General features: G+C 42.9%; 1 protein-coding gene across 9 annotated transcripts in view; it reads right to left on the reverse strand.

Annotated features, from left to right (window-relative positions):
* LOC135511151 (zinc finger MIZ domain-containing protein 1-like) overlaps window positions 1–23,159 on the reverse strand; it is a 274,149-nt gene that overhangs the window by 154,949 nt on the left and 96,041 nt on the right. For 8 of the 9 annotated variants that reach the window (XM_064932731.1, XM_064932729.1, XM_064932726.1 and 5 more), the window contains one exon: window positions 9,371–9,444. The exons of the other annotated variant lie outside the window; for it this stretch is intronic. The gene's annotated coding sequence lies outside the window, so the exon portion shown is untranslated. The remainder of the gene's footprint in view (window positions 1–9,370; window positions 9,445–23,159) is intronic. 9 annotated transcript variants of the gene reach the window in all.

A 23,159-nucleotide genomic window follows, 5' to 3' on the forward strand; every position in this document is an offset into this window, starting at 1 on the left:
CGCTGATAACTACTTTATTGAGGAAACGTGTACTATGCCTGTGACAAAATGGGGCCGACAGAGATGGTTGCCTTGCTTCGAGTCCTTAGGAAACTATGCAGTATTTAGTTTATGTATTATTTTTTACATTGTTACCCCAGGAAACCTTAAGTCTTATTACATACAGCCAGGAAGAACTATTGGATATAAGAGCGACTTCAACTTACCAACATTATGACCAGATATACAACTTTCCCGAAGCGGATCCTCTGTTTGGACAACCACCCAGGACAATGGACCGAATCCCAGAAGCCAAACCAAAACAACGGCGCCGCAGAAGGGGCAGACGGAGCGGCCTCCTGGTCAGGCTCCGTAGACGTGCACTTCGCCCACCGCTCCAGAGTATACCACTCGCCAATGTCCAACGTCTCTTGACAACAAGGTAGACGAAAATCGAGCAAGGCTTGCCTTCCAGAGAGACATCAAAGATTGTCAAATTCTCAGTTTCACAGAAACATGGCTCACTCGGCATATCGGTTCAGCCACAGGGCTTCTCCATGCATCGCACCGACAGAGATAAACACCTCCCTGGGATGAGGAAAGGCGGGGGAGTATGCTTCATGAATAACAACTCATAGTGTTATCATAACAACATACAGGAACTCAAGTCCTTCTGCTAATCCGACCAAGAATTCCTTACAATCAAATGCCGGCCATATTACCTCCCAAGAGAATTCTCATCAGTTATCGTCACAGCCGTGTACATTCCCCCTCAAGCAAAAACCACGACGACCCTCAAGGAACTTCACTGAACTCTATGTAAACTGGAAACCATATATCCGGAGGTTGCATTTATTGTAGCTAGGGATTTTAACAAAATAAATTTGAGAACAAGGCTACCTAAACTCTATCAACATATTGATTGCAGTACTTGCGGGGGTAATACACTCGTTCACTGCTACTCTAACATTTATTATATTTTTTTTATTTTACCTTTATTTTACTAGGCAAGTCAGTTAAGAACAAATTCTTATTTTCAATGATGGCCTAGGAACAGTGGGTTAACTGCCTGTTCAGGGGCAGAATGACAGATTTGTACATTGTCAGCTTGGGGATTCGAACTTGCAACCTTTCGGTTACTAGTCCAACGCTCTAACCACTAGGCTACCCTGCCGCCCCATCTGTGATGCATACAAAGCCCTCCCCCGCCCTCCCTTTGGCAAATCCGACCACGACGCCATCTTGCAGGTTCACAGATGATGCAATCACCATCACACTGCCCTATCCCATCTTGACAGGAGGAATACCTATGTAAGAAAGCTGTTCATTGACTACAGCTCAGCATTCAACACCATGGTACCCTCTAAGCTCATCATCAAGCTGGAGGCCCTGGGTTTCAACTCCGTCCTGTGCAATTGAATCCTGGACTTTGACGGGCCGCCCCCAGGTGATGAAGGTAGGAAACAACATCTCCACTTTGCTGACCCTCAACACTGGGGCTCCATAAGGGTGCGTGCTCAGCCCCCTCCTGTATTCCCTGTTCACCCACGACTACGCACACCTCCAACTCAATCATCAAGTTTGCAGACGACAGTGGGCTTGATTACCAACAACAACAATACGGCAAAACAACCTCTCACTCAATGGCAAAAAAACAAAGGAGATGATCGTGGACTTCAGGAAACAGCAGAGGGAGCACCCCCTATCCACATCGACGGGACAGCAGTGGAGAAGCTGGAAAGTTTTAAGTCCCTCGGCGTACACATCACAGACAAACTGAACTGGTCCACCCACACAAACAGTGTGATGAAGAAGCCATAACAGCTCCTCTTCAACCTCAGAAGGCTGAAGAAATTTAGCTTGTCACCCAAAACCCTGACAAACTTTTACAGATGCACAATCGAGAGCATCCTGTCGGGCTGTATCACAGCCCGGTATGGCAACTGCACCGCCCTCAACCACAAGAAACTCCAGAGGGTGGAGCTGTCTGCACAACGCATCACTAGTGGCAAATTACCTGCCCTCCATGACACCTAAAGCGGCCGATGTAACAGGAAGGCCAAAAAGATCATCAAGGAAAACCACCCGAGCCACTGCCTGTTCACACCGCTACCATCCAGAAGTCAAGGTCAATAAAGTTGCATCAAGGCTGGGACCGCGAGACTGAAAAAAGCCATCAGACTGCTAAACAGCAACCACTAACTCAGAGGGGCTGCTGCCTACATTGAGACCCAATCGCTGGACACTTCAATAAAAGGATCACTAATCACTTTAAATAATGTTTACATATCTTACTTTACTCAGATCATATGTAAACTCAGCAAAAAAAGAAACATCCTCTCACTGCCAACTGCATTTATTTTCAGCAAACTTAACATGTGTAAATATTTGTATGAACAGAACAAGATTCAACAACTGAGACATAAACTGAACAAGTTCTACAGTCATGTGACTAACAGAAACTGAATAATGTATCCCTGAACAAAGGGGGTGGGGTCAAAATCAAAAGTAACAGTATCTAGTGTGGCCACCAGCTGCATTAACTACTGCAGTGCATCTCCTCCTCATGGACTGCACCAGATTTGCCAGATTTGCCATTCTGCAGTCCTCATGCCTCCTTGCAGCATGCCTAAGGCACATTCATGCAGATGAGCAGGGACCCTGGGCATCTTTCTTTTGGTGAATTTCAGAGTCAGTAGAAAGGTCTCTTTAGCGTCCTAAATTTTCCGAACTGTGACCTTAATAGTCTACCGTCTGTAAATGACCATTCCACAGGTGCATGTTCATTAAAAAAAGTTATGGTTCCTTGAACAAGCATGGGAAACATTGTTTAAACCCTTTAAAATGAAGATCTATGAAGTTATTTGGATTTTTCCAAATTATTTTTGAAATAAAGTTTTTTTGCTGAGTTTAAATACTGTATTTTATAACATCTATTGCACTTTACCTATGCCGCTCGGCCATCGCTCATCGATATATTCATATTCTCATTCACCTCTTTAGATGTGTGTATTAGGTAGTTGTTGGGGAATTGTTAGATTACTTGTTAGATATTACTGCACTGTCGGAACTAGAAGCACAAGCATTTCGCTACACTCGCATTAACATCTGCTAAAAATGTGTATGTGACCAATAACATTTGATTTGATTTGTGGTTGTCTCACCTAGCTATCTTAAGACGAATGCACTAACTAAGTCGCTCTGGATAAGAGTGTCTACTAAAAGACTCAAATGTAGATGTGAATGTAACATGTTATCAATGTAAAACAGCTGATAAGAAAGTCAGATGTTCATTAGTTCAAGTCCCAACCAATCAGATGTTCATTAGTTCAAGTCCCACCTAATCAGAAGTTTATTAGTTCAAGTCCCACCCAATCAGATGTTTATTAGTTCAAGTCCCACCCAATCAGATTAATATTGTTTGTTGATGAAATGACACACTTCCATCTACAAATACTCATACCTCCGAGACAGTTTACCGAAACCCTTCAATGGATTGTTCCAGGTTCATTCTGAAAGCCATCTATATAACACAAGACACTGTGATAACCTTCACCTTCCCCACTGCTGCACCTCAGTCAATTCTCTATTAGATACTCTGGAATTCTTATCTTCACATTGACAAAACCTCATTATCCCTCAATAACTTCAAGCGAAGACTGGGGGTCAGCCTGATGAATCAAACTAACCAATAATCCCCTCCACGTAACACACAAACACACTTTTTCTTGAATACTGAGTATATCATGTACAATTATAATTAATATGCTTTGTTTGACTGAATTAACTTATTTTTGTACATAGATTTGTGTAGTTTTCATATCAACCCTTTTAGGCTTCCAACCTCACCTGCACACCATTTTACCAGTTTATATCTGCACTGCTTTGGCTTTCACTTCTTTTCTTTAGTGCGAATAAATAAAACCTAAAACCTAATGGAAAGCAAGGTAGATAGCTCATTCTCTGTCTCTGAGTAGTAACTGGCAGTGCTCACACCTGGTCAGTCAGTTGATATCAAAGTGCACTGTCTGATATGAAAAGCTAACAGGATAGCCAATCAGAACAAGGGGGATGGTGCAGGTACTGTAGCCTACATGCGTAAGAGCCTTTGTATCCATGCTTGAAATAGGATATTGTTACGTCTGTAATGCTGTAACACTCCCCTTTAGCAAACACTGCTATCATGAATAAACACTAGTAATGGACATAGCCTTATCACGGGACTATGTACAGGCTGTATACTCTAGATTATAGTGTGTGTGTGTGTCCTTCCATACATGTCTGTGTGTGTCTTGTCTGTAAGTGCAAATGTGAGTAATGGAGTCCTTCTTCACCCCTCTGCTGTGTGACTGAGGCCAGTACCACAGTGTACTTCCCCTCGGGAGGGTGAGAGCCAGAGAGGAGGAGCTGGAGATAGCTGTGCCTGGGTCAGGATTACCACAGACGGGTCTCTCAATTCAATTCAGTTTAAGGGCTTTATTGGCATGGGAAACATATGTTAACATTGCCAAAGTGAAGTAGATAATAAACAAAAGTGAAATAAACAATAACAATTAATAGTATACATTACACTCCAAAAGAATGAAGACATTTCAAATTTCATTATGTGCAAATAGTTAAAGTACAAAAGGGAAAATAAATAAACATAAATATGGGGTGTATTTATAACGGTGTTTGTTCTTCACTAGTTGCCCTTTTCTTGTGGTAACAGGTCACAACTCTTGCTGCTTTGATGGAACACTCTCACCCCTGAACAACCTGCCTGGATGGAGGTGTGCTGTCCGACAAACTTTTATCCAGTTCACATCACATGCGTGATTAGTAGACTCCATTCAGTCAGACCAATGTGCTAATGTGTGAAGTTGATCATTGATTTGGAGCAAGGTCAGGTATTGCGTGTCACTCTGGAACAGTGTGTCATAATGGGGATCATTTCATTCCCAGAAACGCACAAACATACACACATTCACATACACACACACTTGTGCTGTATCTGGTGTTAATATGGAATGTCACAACCCTTACTATGGTGAAGGGGAAAGCAGCATCTGTACCCACACTGACTAAATAACACTAAATCACATTACTAAACATACAGTTAAGAGGATTATTTCTGATCTTTTTTTTTTCATTGGCTGGACAAATCTGCAATCTAAAAAGTAAATACTTACATTGTTTTTTTCCTGTCTCTCTGTCCACCATTTTCTATTTTCATTTTCCCAATCCAGGTGAAGATGGTAATTTTGAACTCTGACCTTTATGCTATGTGGATTGTGTTTTGTTGGGCTTTTACAAGATCATTATTTAGCCCATTCCTGTTATAATGAGCTCAGTGAAACCACACACACACACACACACACACACACACACACACACACACACACAGGATTATTATTACATGTAGTATTTGTTTTCAAGCTTTCTTTTAAGTTTCTGTTTTTCCGTTCTGTCCCACACACTTTATAATGTAGCGTATACAGCCTGTACATGGTCCCAGGATACTAGTGTTTATTCATGATAACATGATAGCAGTGTTTGCTAAAGGGGAGTGTTACAGCATTACAGACGTAACAATATCCTATTTCAAGCATGGATACAAAGGCTCTTACGCATGTAGGCTACAGTACCTGCACCATCCCCCTTGTTCTGATTGGCTATCCTGTTAGCTTTTCATATCAGACAGTGCACTTTGATATCAACTGACTGACCAGGTGTGAGCACTGCCAGTTACTACTCAGAGACAGAGAATGAGCTATCTATCTTTAATTCCCAACCATATTAATCTGGTTGGGTGGGACTTGAACTAAGGAACATCTGATTGACTTTCATATCAGCCGGTTTACTTTGATAACAACTGATCGACTTTGATATCAGTTGTCGAGACTATGTAGAAGATCATGGATTCATTCACACCTCATCCAAACACTGAAGTAGAAAAGGGCGTTGCTTTTCTATCTATTTAAAGCTCTTATGCAACCATAGGCTGCGTGAAGTCATGTCGGATAACCAGACCACTCTGCTTTTTAATCTCCAGCAATCATTTTAGCTTGACACAGAAATGACCTACCAATCAGTGACAAGCATTGAGCGCACCATGACTCTCAATCCAAACGTTTGCTCTGTGTATCACACATTATCACTGACTATCAATCAATTCATCACAATACTAAATGACTGGAGAGATAGACTTATAACACATGGCATCGAGGCATTGTGATTCAATTGTAAGAATCAAAATATGCATAAACAATGTTATTCATACAGATACAGTGAATAGCTTCCCTCTGTGAGAGAAGGAGCAGTAGCCAATAGCTGCTAACAGAAACAAGCTGTTACTTCAGAGCAGAAGGCCAGCATTTAAGTTCTGAAATACATCCAATCTCCACATACAGTATACGCACGCACACACACACGCACACACAGTGTGTTTCTGAAGAATCAAGAAATACCAGACAAGGAATTCCAAAGCTCGGCAACCCTCCTGGCTCATGTGACTGCACAAACACAAACACGCACACACACAGGCCAGATTGTGTGTGGTGCGTTTGCTTAAAGGCCATGATGAAAACAGGGGGGAAATGCGTAATCTGATATGCATGACTTACAGTATAGCCTCTCTCCTTTCTTTTCCCCTCACACATCACAGGTTGCATCTATTATACTCCCCCTCCCTCCCAAATACCAACCAAAACATTAGACCGAGATTGACTCAGTATGCATTTAGGGGGGTTTGAGGTCAAATAAAAAACCTCTTAATACATGTCAAATGTGAGCAGATGTGAACATGTGAAATTGCGAAGCATTAATGCACATTCTCTGACTGCTCTAGAGCACCAAAACCAGTCTGCATGTCTTCTGACAGGTCTACAACACTAAAAACCAGTCTGTATATCTTCTGACAGGTCTACAACACTAAAAACCAGTCTGCATGTTCTCTGACAGGTCTACAACACTAAAAACCAGTCTGCATATCTTCTGACAGGTCTACAACACTAAAAACCAGTCTGCATATCTTCAACACTAAAAACCAGTCTGCATGTTCTCTGACAGGTCTACAAGATGAAAAACCAGGCTGTAGGTTCTCTGACAGGTCTACAACACTAAAAACCAGTCTGCATGTTCTCTGACAGGTCTACAACACTAAAAACCAGTCTGCATATCTTCTGACAGGTCTACAACACTAAAAACCAGGCTGTATGTTCTCTGACAGGTCTACAACACTAAAAACCAGGCTGTATGTTCTCTGACAGGTCTACAACACTAAAAACCAGGCTGTATGTTCTCTGACAGGTCTACAACACTAAAAACCAGGCCGTATGTTCTCTGACAGGTCTACAACACTAAAAACCAGGCTGTATGTTCTCTGACAGGTCTACAACACTAAAAACCAGTCTGCATATCTTCTGACAGGTCTACAACACTAAAAACCAGTCTGCATATCTTCTGACAGGTCTACAACACTAAAAACCAGGCTGTATGTTCTCTGATAGGTCTACAACACTAAAAACCAGCCTGTATGTTCTCTGACAGGTCTACAACATTAAAAACCAGTCTGTATGTTCTCTGACAGGTCTCATTGCTCTAGATTCTATACTGAACAAAAATATAAATGCAACATGCAACAATTTCAAAGATTTTACCAAGTTCCAATTCATATAAGGAAATCAGTCAATTTAAATAAATTCCTTAGGCCCTAATATATGGGTTTCAAATGACTAGGAATACGGATACGCATCTGTTGGTAACAGATACCTTAAAAAAAGGTAGGGGCGTGGATCAGAAAACCAGTGCCTGGTGTGACCACCATTTGCCTCATGCAGCGTGACACATCTCCTTCACATAGAAGGAGTATTTCTATGTAGTACTTGTAGTTTTTCATGTTGTCTGTCTGTAATTTTGTTGGAATGACTTGGTGCTGCCTATCTTAGCCAGGGCGCTCTTGAAAAAAGAGATTTTAATCTCAATGAGCCCTTCCTGGTTAAACAAAGGTTAAATAAATAAGAGTTGATCAGGCTGTTGACTGTGGCCTGTGGAATGCTGTCAGGCTCCTCTTCAATGGCTGTGCGAAGTTGCTGGATATTTACGGAAACTGGAACACATTGTTGTACACATCGATCCAGAGCATCCCAAACATGCTCAATGGGTGTCATGTCTGGTGAGTACGCAGGCCATGGAAGAACCTGGGACATTTCCAGCTTTCGGGAATTGTGTACAGATCCTTGCGACATGGGGCTGTACATTATCATGCTGAAACATGAGGTGATGGCGGCAAATGAATGGAACGACAATGGTCCTCAGGATCTCGTCACGGTATCTCTGTGCATTCAAATTGCCATTGATAAAATGCAATTGTGTTTGTTGTCCGTAGCTTATGCCTGTCCATACCATAACCCCACTACTACCATGGGACACTTTTCACAATGTTGACATCAGCAAACCGCTCACCCGCTCACTCACCCTAATGCCATACACATGGGTCTGCGGTTGCGAGGACGGTTGGATGTACTGCCAAATTCTTTAAAACGATGTTGGAGGCGGCTTTTGGTAGAGAAATGAACATTAAATTCCCTGGCAACAGCTCTGGTGCACATTCCTGCAGTCAGCATGCCACTTGCAAACTCCCTTCTGTAGCATTGTGTTGTGAGACAAAACTGCGCATTTTAGAGTGGTCTTTTATTGTCCCAGGCACAAGGTGCACATGTGTAACGATCATGCTGTTTAATCAACTTCTTGATATTCTACGCCTGTCTGGTGGATAGATTATCTTGGCATAGAAGAAATGCTCACTACAAGCTTTTTGTGCATATGGAACATTTCTGGGATCTTTCATTTCAGTTCATGAAACATGGGACCAACACTTTACATGTTGCGTTTATTTTTTGTTCAGTGTAGAAGACCAAAACCAGTCAATGATTTTTCTCTAGAACAGGGTTCCCCTAGTGTCCTAGCAAATCTCAACTGATTCAAATAATCAAAGCTTAATGATGAGTTGGTTACTTGAATCAGCTGTGTAGTGCTAGGGTAAAAAACGAAATGTGGACCCAGTATTGGAAACCCTGGTCTAGAACAAAACCGGCCTGCCTTTTCTCTCTTGTTCCTCAAACCCAATCTGCAAGTTCTGTGACAAATATATAAACAACAGTACTGCCTGCATATCCATCCATCTAGATCACAACCAGATCAATGTCATTGTAGAGACCTCTTGTCTATAAAACATGCAAAGAAAGGGGTCAGCGTCCCAAATGGCACGAGTCTACCTGGGCCCTGGGCAAAAGAAGTGCAATAAATAGGGAATAGAGTGCCATTTGGGATGCAGCCAGAGTGTGTCTGTCTGTGAGAGCAGATGTTGTGCATGATGAGGATAGAGGGCTCGTAAATCACCATGTCTTACCAGCGGAGAGGGAGGTTCTTGTGTTTCCTATTAACCAAAGCCTTCGCTACTTCCTCATCAATCATAGAACATGCCTGGAATGAAGAACAGAAACACAAAACATATTAGGACCACTCAGTACAAAACATCTAGAAAATATGATGTTTTGTCCATGAGAAGGGTAAAAAAAAAATCCAGTAACCTTCCCAAAATTCCAGAAATCCCGAGTTGGAAAATTCCCAGAATCAGGAGGTTATAAGCAGGAACCCCATAATCCTCCAACCAGGATTTCTGGAAAACTAGGGAATTTGGGGAAAGTTACCAGAAATGTGCTACACTACACATGAGCAACAAAGCCTGGGTGACAGTCTGGGTCTGCTACTGCTCTCCTGCAAACATGTTTGTCATGACAATTCAATGGGAGTTGCTGAGAGAGCTGAAACGGACTGGGGAATATAGGCTTCTTTACCATCATTCATTGTGGATGGCCGGTATGGGTTAGTAGTAACATATGATCCTCCAAAAGACGAACAAGAACAACTACAAATTGATAACATTAAAAAAATTGTCAAAAATATGTACAGTTGAAGTCGGAAGTTTACATACACTTAGATTGGAGTCATTAAAACTCGTTTTTTCAACCACTCCCCAAATTTCTTGTTAAAAAATATATAATTTTGGCAAATTGGATAGGACATCTACTTTGTGCATGACACAAGTCATTTTTCCAAAAATTGTTTACAGATTATTTCACTGTATCACAATTCCAGTTGGTCAGAAGTTTATATACACTAAGTTGACTGTGCCTTTAAACAGCTTGGAAAATTCCAGAAAATGATGTCATGGCTTTAGAAGCTTCTGATAGGCTAATTGACATAATGTGATTCAGATGGAGGTGTAACTGTGGATGTGTTTCAAGGCCTACCTTCAAACTCAGTGCCTCTTTGCTTGACATCATGGGAAAATTAAAAGGAATCAGCCAAGACCCCAGAAAGAAAATTGGAGACCTCCAGAAGTCTGGTTCATCCTTGGGAGCAATTTCCAAACGCCTGAAGGTACCACGTTCATCTGTACAAACAATAGTACGCAAGTATAACCACCATGGGACCATGCAGCCGTCATACCCTCAGGAAGGAGACGCATTCTGTCTCATAGAGATGAACGTACTTTGGTGTGAAAAGTGCAAATCAATCCCAGAACAACAGCAAAATGATCTTGTGAAGATGCTGGAGGAAACAGGTACCAAAGTATCTATATCCACATAACCCGAAAGGCCGCTCAGCAAGGAAGAAGCCACTGCTCCAAAACCGCCATAAAAAAGACAGACTACGGTTTGCAACTGCACATGAGAACAAAGATCGTACTTTTTGGAGAAATGTCCTCTGGTCTGATGAAACAAAAATAGAACTGTTTGGCCATAATGTCCATCGTTATGTTTGGAGGGTAAAGGGGGAGGCTTACAAGCTGAAGAACACCCTCCCAATGTGAAGCATGGGGGTGGCAGAATCATGTTGTGTGGGTGCTTTGCTGCAGGAGGGACCGGTGCACTTCACAAAATAGATGGCATCATGAGGCGAGAAAATTATGTGGATATATTGGAGCAACATCTCAAGACATCAGTCAGGAAGTTAAATCTTGGTCGCAAATGGGTCTTCCAAATGAACAATTACCTCAAGCATACTTCCAAAGTTGTGGCAAAATGGCTTAAGGACAACAAAGTCAAGGTATTGGAGTGGCCATCACAAAGCCCTGACCTCAATCCTATAGAAAATTTGTGGGAAGAAATTAAAAGGTGTGTGCGAGCAAGGAGGCCTACAAACCTGATTCAGTTACACCAGCTCTGTTAGGAGGAATGGGCCAAAATTCACCCAACTTATTGTGGGATGCTTGTGGAAGGCTACCCGAAACATTCGACCCAAGTTAAACAATTTAAAGAAAATGCTGCCAAATACTAATTGAGTGGATCTTCTGACACGCTGGGAACATGATGAAATAAATAAAGGTTTAAATAAATCATTCTCTCTACTGTTATTCTGACATTTCACATTCTTAAAATAAAGTGTTGATCCTAACTGACCTAATACAAGGAATTTCTTCTGGGATTTAATGTCAGGAATTGTGAAAAACTGTGTTTAAATGTATTTGACTAAGGTGTATGTAAACTTCTGACTTCAACTATATATATAAAATCTGTGTTAAATGAAAAATGTTATTGTCATGTGACGCGATTAAGACTCATCTGATCTCATCGAGATGGCTGACGTGAGTACAGAACTTAGAGAGAGACTCCTGGAAACTGGATATGGGTGTAGTTACAGTACAGAGAGGCTTCTGGCCCAAGGCTAGAGCTGGGAAACACAACTCTGGGCCTCCAGTTCCCAAGTCACACTGGTTTTTGTTCTCAGCCAATCACAGACTGGATCAGCTGCCCGAGACATGGCTAGACAAAAGAAGCCTCAAACCTCTCCCATCCCAAAACCATCATTACTACTGTCCAGTTCCTGACAGCAAAGGACAGCAAATGACTAATAGTCACCAAATATGAGACAAAAACATGATTGAACGTTTTGACAAAGAACAATTTCTCTTCAGCATTCATCATTTTAGTTTGAGTTTATAAACATTAGCAACTTCATTATCAACTCCCTTTGAATTCCCCTAGCTTCTAATTAGAGATGAAATAGAGATGAATATATAGAGATGACTGTGTGTGTGTTTAGTAATCATAGCACCAAGACATTAGACTACAAAGATAGAGAGGGAGTCACGAAGGGAGAGAGATAGGGGGATGGATGGATGGCGAGAGAGATGATGAGAGAGATGGCGAGAGAGAGAGAGAAGGAGGGAGGCATGTAGGGAGGATGAGAAGGCAAGAGAGAAGGGAGGCATGTTGGGAGGATGAGAATGTGAGAAAGATGGATGGAGAGAGAGAGAGAGAGAGATGTAAAAACAAAACAAAAAAAAAAACACAAAAAAGCTAAATGTATATGAAAGTCTTCCATTGTGAATCTCAAGTACTTTCAGCTGCAGCACAGCGGGCTGTCTGTATGGTGTCATTGTCTTAGCACTCCACTGGGAACTGCTCAGTCTATTTCCGTTCCAGTGTAGAGTGAATGGGAGAGGCACCAGACACAATAGAAAGAGAGGCCATATCGGCTTCAATCACGACTTTTACCTTGGTTTGTTTAAAACAATCTATTATGTTTTGAGGGCTTGTATTTTTCTGAAATACCAGCCTTTCAGATGTATGAGATGACTATAGCTGCCTCACCAAATACACATATACTTCACTAATGCAATCACTCACTCACTGTAACTGAAGAATGTAGGTAGACGATTCATATAAAGAGTGATGACTTAATTTGGCCCAGTGCTGTGGCTCACAAGACCTCTCAAAAAAAAGACCCCTAGTGTCCTAGCACTAGTCAGCCAGTCCAGTCAGTCAGCTAGTCAATATGCTAGCCAGTCAGTCTGTGAGCCAGCAAGACCACAAGGCAGCCCCCTTCCCCAACTCTGACTAACTCCATGTCTCAGCTGCCAAATCTATTGCCTCCAAACCGCAAGCTGTTGATATCAATAGTTGGTGTCTGCTATCCTGGTTGAACCGGACTGACGTGAAAATATTCTCCACAATTCTGTGGTATACAATTGGTTAACCTGGCTGGCTTCCGCTTAACCCTGTGTTGGAGGAAACAACGTGGACCTGGTGACAGTGACAGCGTACACTGCGCCCGGCTCACCACAAGAGTCAAGACAAGGACATTCCTGCCGGACAAACCCTCCCCTAACCCAGACGATGCTGGGCCAATTACGCACCGCCCCAAGGGTCTCGAGGTCACGGCCGGCTGCAACAGAGCCTGGACCCGAACCCAGAATCTCTAGTGGCACAGCTAACACTGTGATGCAGTGTCTTAGACCACTGCACCACTCAGGAGGCCGACGTGAAACAATAGTGAGCTGTGCAGCGTTCAGTCTTGTTTAACCAGGCTAGGTGTCTGCAGGCCCTAGATGATGTTGTATCAGTAGCCTTGATGCCCTGGGCCCTTCTGCAGAAACAAAACCACAGTGTAAGTGTTAGAAGGGAAACAATGCAGCAGAATGACACAACATGGAGCAATGCACAGGCAGATGTAGTTTGGTGTTCACTCACTCACTCACTCACTCACTCACTCACTCACTCACTCACTCACTCACTCACTCACTCACTCACTCACTCCAGAGCTCTGTTTATGGGTCTGAGCATGTGTGATAGGAGTGCCAAAATGACACCCTATTCCCTACAGAGTGCACTACGTTTAACCAGGGCCCAAAGCGCTCCGAGCAATATCTTTATAGTTGCACGGCATACCTCCATCACTCGGTCACGTCACGCAATTGTTATGAACTACTTAAGACGTCTCAGCCATAGCGGCTCTTGAAAGTCAAGTGTTTCTTAATGGGGGTTAATGATTATTTCGTCTGAATTACACTGCAGTTGATTTGAAATATGACGACATTGCTAAAGTATGCAAAAAATTAGCAAGAAACAACTGTCATCATTCAAATGTAATTTAGACAGATAGGAATGTTATCTTTAGCTAGGAAAGTCAAAATACCTGCTCGTGTTAGCTCGCTAAAATCTGGTGCTCTCCATTGTTTTACGTCAGATTGCGTCACTCCTACGCGACGCTTGTCCCTGAACCAATTTGCCTTGTAGGACGGGGAACTCATATTCAAATTTGAATATTCCAGAACATCTGTTTCTTATTTACAATATCACTGCGCTCTCATGAAATCTCTATGAAATAGACAGAATAGCTGGCCAACTTATTATTGCAATGATTTATACTGAACAAAAATATAAACGCAACATGTAAAGACTTGGTCCCATGTTTCATGACCTGAAATAAAAGATCCAAAATGTTGTGCATAATTTGTTTACATTCTTGTTAGTGAGCATTTCTCCTATGCCAAGATAATCCATCCACCTGACGGGCGTGGCATATCAAGAAGCTGATTAAACAGCATGATCATTACACATGTGCACCTTGTGCCTGGGACAGCAAAAGGCCACTCTAAAATGTGCAGTTTAGTCACACAACACAATGCCACAGATGTCTGAAGTTGAGGGAACGTGCAATTGGCATGCTGACTGCAGGAATGTCCACCAGAGCTGCTGCCAGAGAACTGAATGTTCAACTCTCTACCATAAGCCACCTCCAACATTGTTTTAGAGAATTTTGGCAGTACGCCATACCGGCCTCAAAACTGCAGATCATGTGTAACCATGCCAGCCCACGTCTGAGACCAGCCACCCGGACAGTTGATGAAACTGAGGAGTAATTATGTCTGTAATAAATCCCTTTTGTGCGGAAAAACTCATTCTGATTGGCTGGGCCTGGCTCCCCAGTGTGTGGGGCTATACCCTCCCAGGCCCCGTTGCCCAGGGCCTAATTAATTTATTTAAATTGACTGATTTCATTATATGAACTGTAACTCAGTAAAATCGTTTATATTTTTGTTCAGTATACATCACTTAACCTGCTTTTGTTTTATGTCAACAGGGCAGTACAAAATCTGCTTGTTATTTATCAGCAGGATGCAAGCCTAGTGTATACAGTGTGTGTGTGTGTGTGTGTGTGTGTGTGTGTGTGTGTGTGTGTGTGTGTGTGTGTGTGTGTGTGTGTGTGTGTGTGTGTGTGTGTGTGTGTGTGTGTGTGTCAGAGAGAGAGAGCAATTGTGAGAAAAAAAATAAAATAAAAGGTGGCTACCTCCTGCGAAAATAATGTGCAAGCACATCAGTAAGGTTGGGTCAACTGAGCACTGCAACTGACTCGGGACGGGGACCGCGACAGATCAGTAGCTTCATGAAAACTCATTATAATGTTAGCTACTACAGTAGCTTTTGTTTGAAGCATTCAGCCTAAGAGAATTTGATTCACCATTGCGTGTGCAGCACTAGGTAATGTAAGTTGCTGGTTGGTTGGCAGCTTCATTTCTTATGAAATGTGACTGGCTCAGGAAGCTAATGTTGGACAAATTTAAGCTAGCTTTCATGCACATTTTGGCTCCCGAGTGGCGCAGCAGTCTAAGGCATTGCGTCTCAGTGCAGTCACTGCAGTCCCTGGTTCGAATCCAGGCTGCCTCATATCCGGCCGTGATTGGGAGTCTCATAGGGCGGCGCACAATTGACCCAGCGCCGTCAAGGTTTGGCTGAGGTAGGCCATCATTGTAAATAAAAATTTGTTCTTAACTGACTTGCCTAGTTAAATAAAGATTACATTTAAAAAATATATTACAAAAATGAATTGTCAATCTTCAGAAATACTGCTCATTGAAGCGCACAACCTCTTAGCTAGATGTGAAATGGTGCAACTCAGAATTCTTCACCAAAAACGCTAACATTATTAACAGATATTTTTATTTTTTTTATTTTTTTTCCCACCTTTATTTAACCAGGTAGGCTAGTTGAGAACACCTTTATTTAACCAGGTAGGCTAGTTGAGAACACCTTTATTTAACCAGGTAGGCTAGTTGAGAACACCTTTATTTAACCAGGTAGGCTAGTTGAGAACACCTTTATTTAACCAGGTAGGCTAGTTGAGAACACCTTTATTTAACCAGGTAGGCTAGTTGAGAACACCTTTATTTAACCAGGTAGGCTAGTTGAGAACATCTTTATTTAACCAGGTAGGCTAGTTGAGAACACCTTTATTTAACCAGGTAGGCTAGTTGAGAACACCTTTATTTAACCAGGTAGGCTAGTTGAGAACACCTTTATTTAACCAGGTAGGCTAGTTGAGAACACCTTTATTTAACCAGGTAGGCTAGTTGAGAACACCTTTATTTAACCAGGTAGGCTAGTTGAGAACACCTTTATTTAACCAGGTAGGCTAGTTGAGAACACCTTTATTTAACCAGGTAGGCTAGTTGAGAACACCTTTATTTAACCAGGTAGGCTAGTTGAGAACACCTTTATTTAACCAGGTAGGCTAGTTGAGAACAAGATCTCATTTGCAACTGCGACCTGGCCAAGATAAAGCATAGCAGTGTAAACAGACAACACAGAGTTACACATGGAGTAAACAATTAACAAGTCAATAACACAGTAGAAAAAAATAGTCTATATACATTGTGTGCAAAAGGCAAGGAGGTAGGCGTATAATTACAATTTTGCAGATTAACACTGGAGTGATAAATGATCAGATGGTCATGTACAGGTAGAGATATTGGTGTGCAAAAGAGCAGAAAAGTAAATAAAAAATATACAGTATGGGGATGAGGTAGGTAAAATTGGGTGGGCTATTTACCGATAGGCTATGTACAGCTGCAGCGATCGGTTAGCTGCTCAGATAGCAGATGTTTGAAGTTGGTGAGGGAGATAAAAGTCTCAAACTTCAGCGATTTTTGAAATTCGTTCCAGTCACAGGCAGCAGAGAACTGGAACAAAAGGCAGCCAAATGAGGTGTTGGCTTTAGGGATGATCAGTGAGATACACCTGCTGGAGCGCGTGCTACGGGTGGGTGTTGCCATCGCGACCAATGAACTGAGATAAGGCGGAGCTTTACCTAGCATGGACTCGTAGATGACCTGGAGCCAGTGGGTCTGGCGACGAATATGTAGTGAGGGCCAGCTGACTAGAGCGTACAGGTCGCAGTGGTGGGTGGTATAAGGTGCTTTAGTGACAAAACGGATGGCACTGTGATAAACTGCATCCAGTTTGCTGAGTAGAGTGTTGGAAGCAATTTTGTAGATGACATCGCCGAAGTCAAGGATCGGTAGGATAGTCAATGTTACTAAGGTAAGTTTGGCGACGTGAGTGAAGGAGGCTTTGTTGCGGAAATAGAAAGCCGACTCTAGATTTGATTTTCGATTGGAGATGTTTGATATGAGTCTGGAAGGAGAGTTTACAGTCTAGCCAGGCCCCTAGGTACTTATAGATGTCCACATATTCAAGGTCGGAACCATCCAGGGTGGTGATGCTAGTCAGGTGTGCAGGTGCAGGCAGCGAACAGTTGAAAAGCATGCATTTGGTTTTACTAGCGTTTAAGAGCAGTTGGAGGCCACGGAAGGAGTGTTGTATGGCATTGAAGCTTGTTTGGAGGTTAGATAGCACAGTGTCCAAGGACGGGCCGGAAGTATATAGAATGGTGTCGTCTGCATAGAGGTGGATCAGGGAATCGCCCGCAGCAAGAGCAACATCATTGATATATACAGAGAACAGAGTCAGCCCGAGAATTGAACCCTGTGGCACCCCCATAGAGACTGCCAGAAGACCGGACAGCATGCCCTCCGATTTGACACACTGAACTCTGTCTGCAAAGTAGTTGGTGAACCAGGCAAGGCAGTCATTAGAAAAACCGAGGCTACTGAGTCTGCCGATAAGAATATGGTGATTGACAGAGTCGAAAGCCTTGGCAAGGTCGATGAAGACGGCTGCACAGTACTGTCTTTTATCGATGCCGGTTATGATATCGTTTAGTACCTTGAGCGTGGCTGAGGTGCACCCGTGACCGGCTCGGAAACCAGATTGCACAGCGGAGAAGGTACGGTGGGATTCGAGATGGTCAGTGACCTGTTTGGTGACTTGGCTTTCAAAGACCTTAGATAGGCAGGTCAGAATGGATATCGGTCTGTAGCAGTTTGGGTCCAGGGTGTCTCCCCCTTTGAAGAGGGGGATGACTGCGGCAGCTTTCCAATCCTTGTGGATCTCAGACGATATGAAAGAGAGGTTGAACAGGCTGGTAATAGGGGTTGCGACAATGGCGCGGATAGTTTCAGAAATAGAGGGTCCAGATTGTCAAGCCCAGCTGATTTGTACGGGTCCAGGTTTTGCAGCTCTTTCAGAACATCTGCTATCTGGATTTGGGTAAAGGAGAACCTGGAGAGGCTTGGGCGAGTAGCTGCTGGAGGTGGCGGAGCTGTTGGCCGAGGTTGGAGTAGCCAGGCGGAAGGCATGGCCAGCCGTTGAGAAATGCTTGTTGAAGTTTTCGATAATCATGGATTTATCGGTGGTGACCGTGTTACCTAGCCTCAGTGCAGTGGGCAGCTGGGAGGAGGTGCTCTTGTTCTCCATGGACTTTACAGTGTCCCAGAACTTTTTGGAGTTGGAGCGACAGGATGCAAATTTCTGCCTGAAGAAGCTGGCCTTAGCTTTCCTGACTGACTGCGTGTATTGGTTCCTGACTTCCCCGAACAGTTGCATATTGCGGGGACTATTCAATGCTATTGCAGTCCGCCACAGGATGTTTTTGTGCTGGTCGAGGGCAGTCAGGTCTGGAGTGAACCAAGGGCTATATCTGTTCTTAGTTCTGCATTTTTTGAACGGAGCATGCTTATCTAAAATGGTGAGGAAGTTACTTTTAAAGAATGACCAGGCATCCTCAACTGACGGGATGAGGTCAATGTCCTTCCAGGATACCCGGGCCAGGTCGATTAGAAAGGCCTGCTCACAGAAGTGTTTTAGGGAGCGTTTGACAGTGATGAGGGGTGGTCGTTTGACTGCGGCTCCATGGCGGATACAGGCAATGAGGCAGTGATCGCTGAGATCCTGGTTGAAGACAGCGGAGGTGTATTTGGAGGGCCAGTTGGTCAGGATGACGTCTATGAGGGTGCCCTTGTTTACAGATTTAGGGTTGTACCTGGTGGGTTCCTTGATGATTTGTGTGACATTGAGGGCATCTAGCTTAGATTGTACGACAGCCGGGGTGTTAAGCATATCCCAGTTTAGGTCACCTAACAGAACAAACTCTGAAGCTAGATGGGGGGCGATCAATTCACAAATGGTGTCCAGGGCATAGCTGGGAGCTGAGGGGGGTCGGTAGCAGGCGGCAACAGTGAGAGACTTATTTCTGGAGAGAGTAATTTTCAAAATTAGTAGTTTGAACTGTTTGGGTATGGACCTGGAAAGTATGACATTACTTTGCAGGCTCTCTCTGCAGTAGACTGCAACTCCTCCCCCTTTGGCAGTTCTATCTTGACGGAAAATGTTATAGTTGGTATGGAAATCTCTGAATTTTTGGTGGCCTTCCTGAGTCAGGTTTCAGACACGGCAAGGACATCAGGGTTAGCAGAGTGTGCTAAAGCAGTGAGTAAAACAAACTTGGGGAGGAGGCTTCTGATGTTGACATGCATGAAACCAAGGCTTTTTCGATCACAGAAGTCAACAAATGAGGGTGCCTGGGGACATGCAGGGCCTGGGTTTACCTCCACATCACCCGCGGAACAGAGGAGTAGTAGTATGAGGGTGCGGCTAAAGGCTATCAAAACTGGTTGCCTAGAGCGTTGGGGACAGAGAATAAAAGGAGCAGATTTCTGGGCATGGTAGAATATATTCAGGGCATAATGCGCAGACAGGGGTATGGTGGGGTGCGGGTACAGCGGAGGTAAACCCAGGCACTGGGTGATGATGAGAGAGGTTGTATCTCTGGACATGCTGGTTGTAATGGGTGAGGTCACCGCATGTGTGGGAGGTGGGACAAAGGAGGTATCAGGGGTATGAAGAGTGGAACTAGGGGCTCCATTGTAAACTAAAACAATGGTAACTAACCAGAACAACAGTATACACGGCATATTGACATTTGAGAGAGACATACAGCGAGGCTTACAGTAATCACAGGTGTTGAATTGGGAGAGCTAGCTAAAACAGTAGCTAAAACAGTAGGTGAGACAACAAAAGCTAATCAGCTAGCACAACAACAGCAGGTAAAATGGTGTTGACTAGGCAGGGAGGGTCGGATTAACTACACACAGAGCCTGAGTGCGGCTGGGGCCGACAGATAAAACATAAACAAGCAGAATGGAGTACCGTGATTAATGGACAGTCCAGTGTGCATCAGCTATGTAGCTATGTAGAGTATTATCCAGGTTAAGAAAACTGGTTGGCTGCACAGAAGGTAAAGGCCGTTAGCGGTGGCTAACAATGACTAAATAGCTTGTAGCTAGTTAGCTGGTTAGCTTCTGGAGGTTCTTGAATGTGTTCTAAAAATAAAAAATAATAGCGATTCCGTATCACATTGGGTGAGGCAGGTTACCGGAAGGTATAATCGAATTAAAAATCGAAAAGAGATTGAAAGTGAATATGGGTCCGGTGAGTGGTTGGGACGCGGCGATTCAGACGGTTAGCAGGCCTGTGCTAACAAGCTAATAGTTAGTAGGCCGGGGCTGAACAAGGTAGCAGTTAGCGGACCGGGGCTAAACAAGCTAGCAGTTAGCAGGCCGAATTAGCAAGCAAGGAGATAGCAAGGGCTAGAAAGTTAGCCTTTGGGGGACGTCGCGATGGGGTGAGTCTGTTTATACCTCTTCATGCGGCGACATCGATAGACCGGTCATGGATATTGTAGCCCAGGAGTATGCTTCGGTGGTAGCACAGGAGCTCTGGCCGGGCTAGCTTCAAGCTAAATGGATGGAAGCGCTAGCCAGGAGTAATCATCCGGGGTTGCAGTTAGCAAGTTGTGAAGATCCAGCTGAAAATGTTCCGTTTGCGGTGGGAATCCGGTGGGAATCCGGGGATAAAAAAATAAAAAATAATAATAGGTCCGTTATGCTCTGGTTAGAGTCGCGTTGTTCGAACTGGCGAGAGCTTTTGGCGCTAAAGGTTAGCTGATGACCGGTTAGCTGAGGACCGCTAGCAATGGTTTGCTGACTGATAGCTGGTAGTTAGCTGGCTAGCTTCGGTTGAGGGGTTCCGGATCCGAAGTAAATATAAATACTTTAGAAAAAAAAGCCAATCCGCGCTACATTGGGTGAGGCGGGTTGCAGGAGAGTATTTAGAAGTTGCGGTTTAGCAAAATGTTTTAAAAGATATGCGAAGAAAAATATGTTTTAAAAGAACAAAACAAAACGATATATACAAGGGACACGACACGTCAAGACGTCTGACTGCTACGCCATCTTGCTTTAAGGATGAACAGGGTTTCATTAGGCCATGTCATCTGGGTCTTTCCTACAATCCAGTGCCTTTTGGACCTCATAACCTTTGGGGAAAATGTATATTTTTCATTTGTTTAGTATTTGGTCAGAAAAAGTACATGTTTGACTTTCAGAAAAACATATTGGTCAAGCTCAAGCACTTACTTAGTTCCCTGTTAGGTGCAAAATCCCATACAGTTATTGCTTAATCCTAACAGCCTAAATTAACCATAGCTCTATAGGTGATTGAGATTAAGCTAGCATAATGGTAAACACTGAAAGAACATTTTTACTTCTACAGTGCCTCCTATCTTTATGTTTGAAGCCTGAAATGTGGCAAAAGGTCGCAAAGTTCAAGGGGGCTGAATACTTTCGCAAGGCACTGTATATGAAATGTATTTTAACATTTAGAAATTGGACACATTGTCTCTATAATTTAGCCTAACAGGGTAGAAATGTATGACTGAGACAAAGAAACAGGCATCATGAAACATGGAAAAATAGATAAAACAGAGTGTTTATATTTATTTAGCTTTGTACTATTGTTTACCCACCCAAAAATATGATGATACTTCCTGAAAGTGATGGCATTGTGGAAAGGGACAGTTTTCGTAAAGGAGAATTACTACAAATTAAGAGGGTGGAAAGTGATATCAGGGACACACAGAAAATGTTAAATACTACAATAATAAATACAATAACCATGACAAAAAAAACGTTGATGAAAGAGACTAACAACTACTATAAAATGAAGATTTTAAATATTTCATTATTTTCTGGCTTATATTTTCCTTAGAAATTGATGAACAACTCCCTGGGACATGGCAAAAACGCCAACATCCGCTGAAAATGCAAAAAAATGAATTTCAAAATCGAAATCAAATTTGATTGGTCACATACACGTAGCAGATGTTATTGCTGGTGTAGCGAAATGCTTGATCCATATACTTGTGTTTTTAAGGTAAAGGACACCTGGGCCTTATATTTAGAGCATTTTGGAATGCACATTTAATACTATTTTACACTAAATAAGAAGTGACATTTCCTGAAGACAGAAATGGCACCACAGAGTAGGAATGACCCACCTAGGTAATGTTTTGGAACTACAGACAGCACACTGTAGCTGAACAGCCTATCCCATGACTCTTTGCGAGATATGAGACAGATCACTGCAGGCGGAATCGACGCGTTTTTCCTCCTTAAGGTATGTACATGTATTTCCAAACCACCATAATGCACTTTTGACTAAATCTCCATCAGCGCCAATTGAGACTGCATTGAGTAGAACATTCAGGTCAGGTACAAGTCTTCAAGAGAACGTTCATAACAATGGCGTGACACGACGTGCAACTCATGAATCAAATCAAACTTTATTTGTCACATGCGCTAAATACAACAGGTGTAGACCTTACTGTGAAATGCTTACTTACAAGCCCTTAACCAACAATGCTTTAAGAAGTTATAAGAAAAATAAGTGTTAAATAAAAAATAGAAAATAAAAGTAACAAGTAATTAAAGAGCAGCAGTAAAATAACAATAGCGAGACTATATACAGGGGGGTACCGGTACAGAGTCAACGTGCGGGGGCACCAGTTAGTCGAGGTAATTGAGGTAATATGTACATGTAGGTAGAGTTAAAGTGACTAGATAATAAACAGAGAGTAGGGGATAGGCTATCATTTGGTATAGTGAAAGAAGGCCTGGATGCCAACCCACAGGAAGACTGACTTTCAGCGGCACAACATTCTAACTCTTCTGGTTCCATTCATTAGACAGCAAACAGAAGAAAACCACTGAAACAGGGAGTATTTACATTATTTATTTACTTACTTTATTTAACTAGGCAAGTCAGTAAAGAACAAATTCTTATGTACAAGCACAGCCTACTTATAAAGCCCCCTTGGCCAAACCCTCCCCTAAC

This window comes from Oncorhynchus masou, chromosome 23 (genome assembly GCF_036934945.1).
Source record: "Oncorhynchus masou masou isolate Uvic2021 chromosome 23, UVic_Omas_1.1, whole genome shotgun sequence".
Taxonomy (NCBI): domain Eukaryota; kingdom Metazoa; phylum Chordata; class Actinopteri; order Salmoniformes; family Salmonidae; genus Oncorhynchus; species Oncorhynchus masou.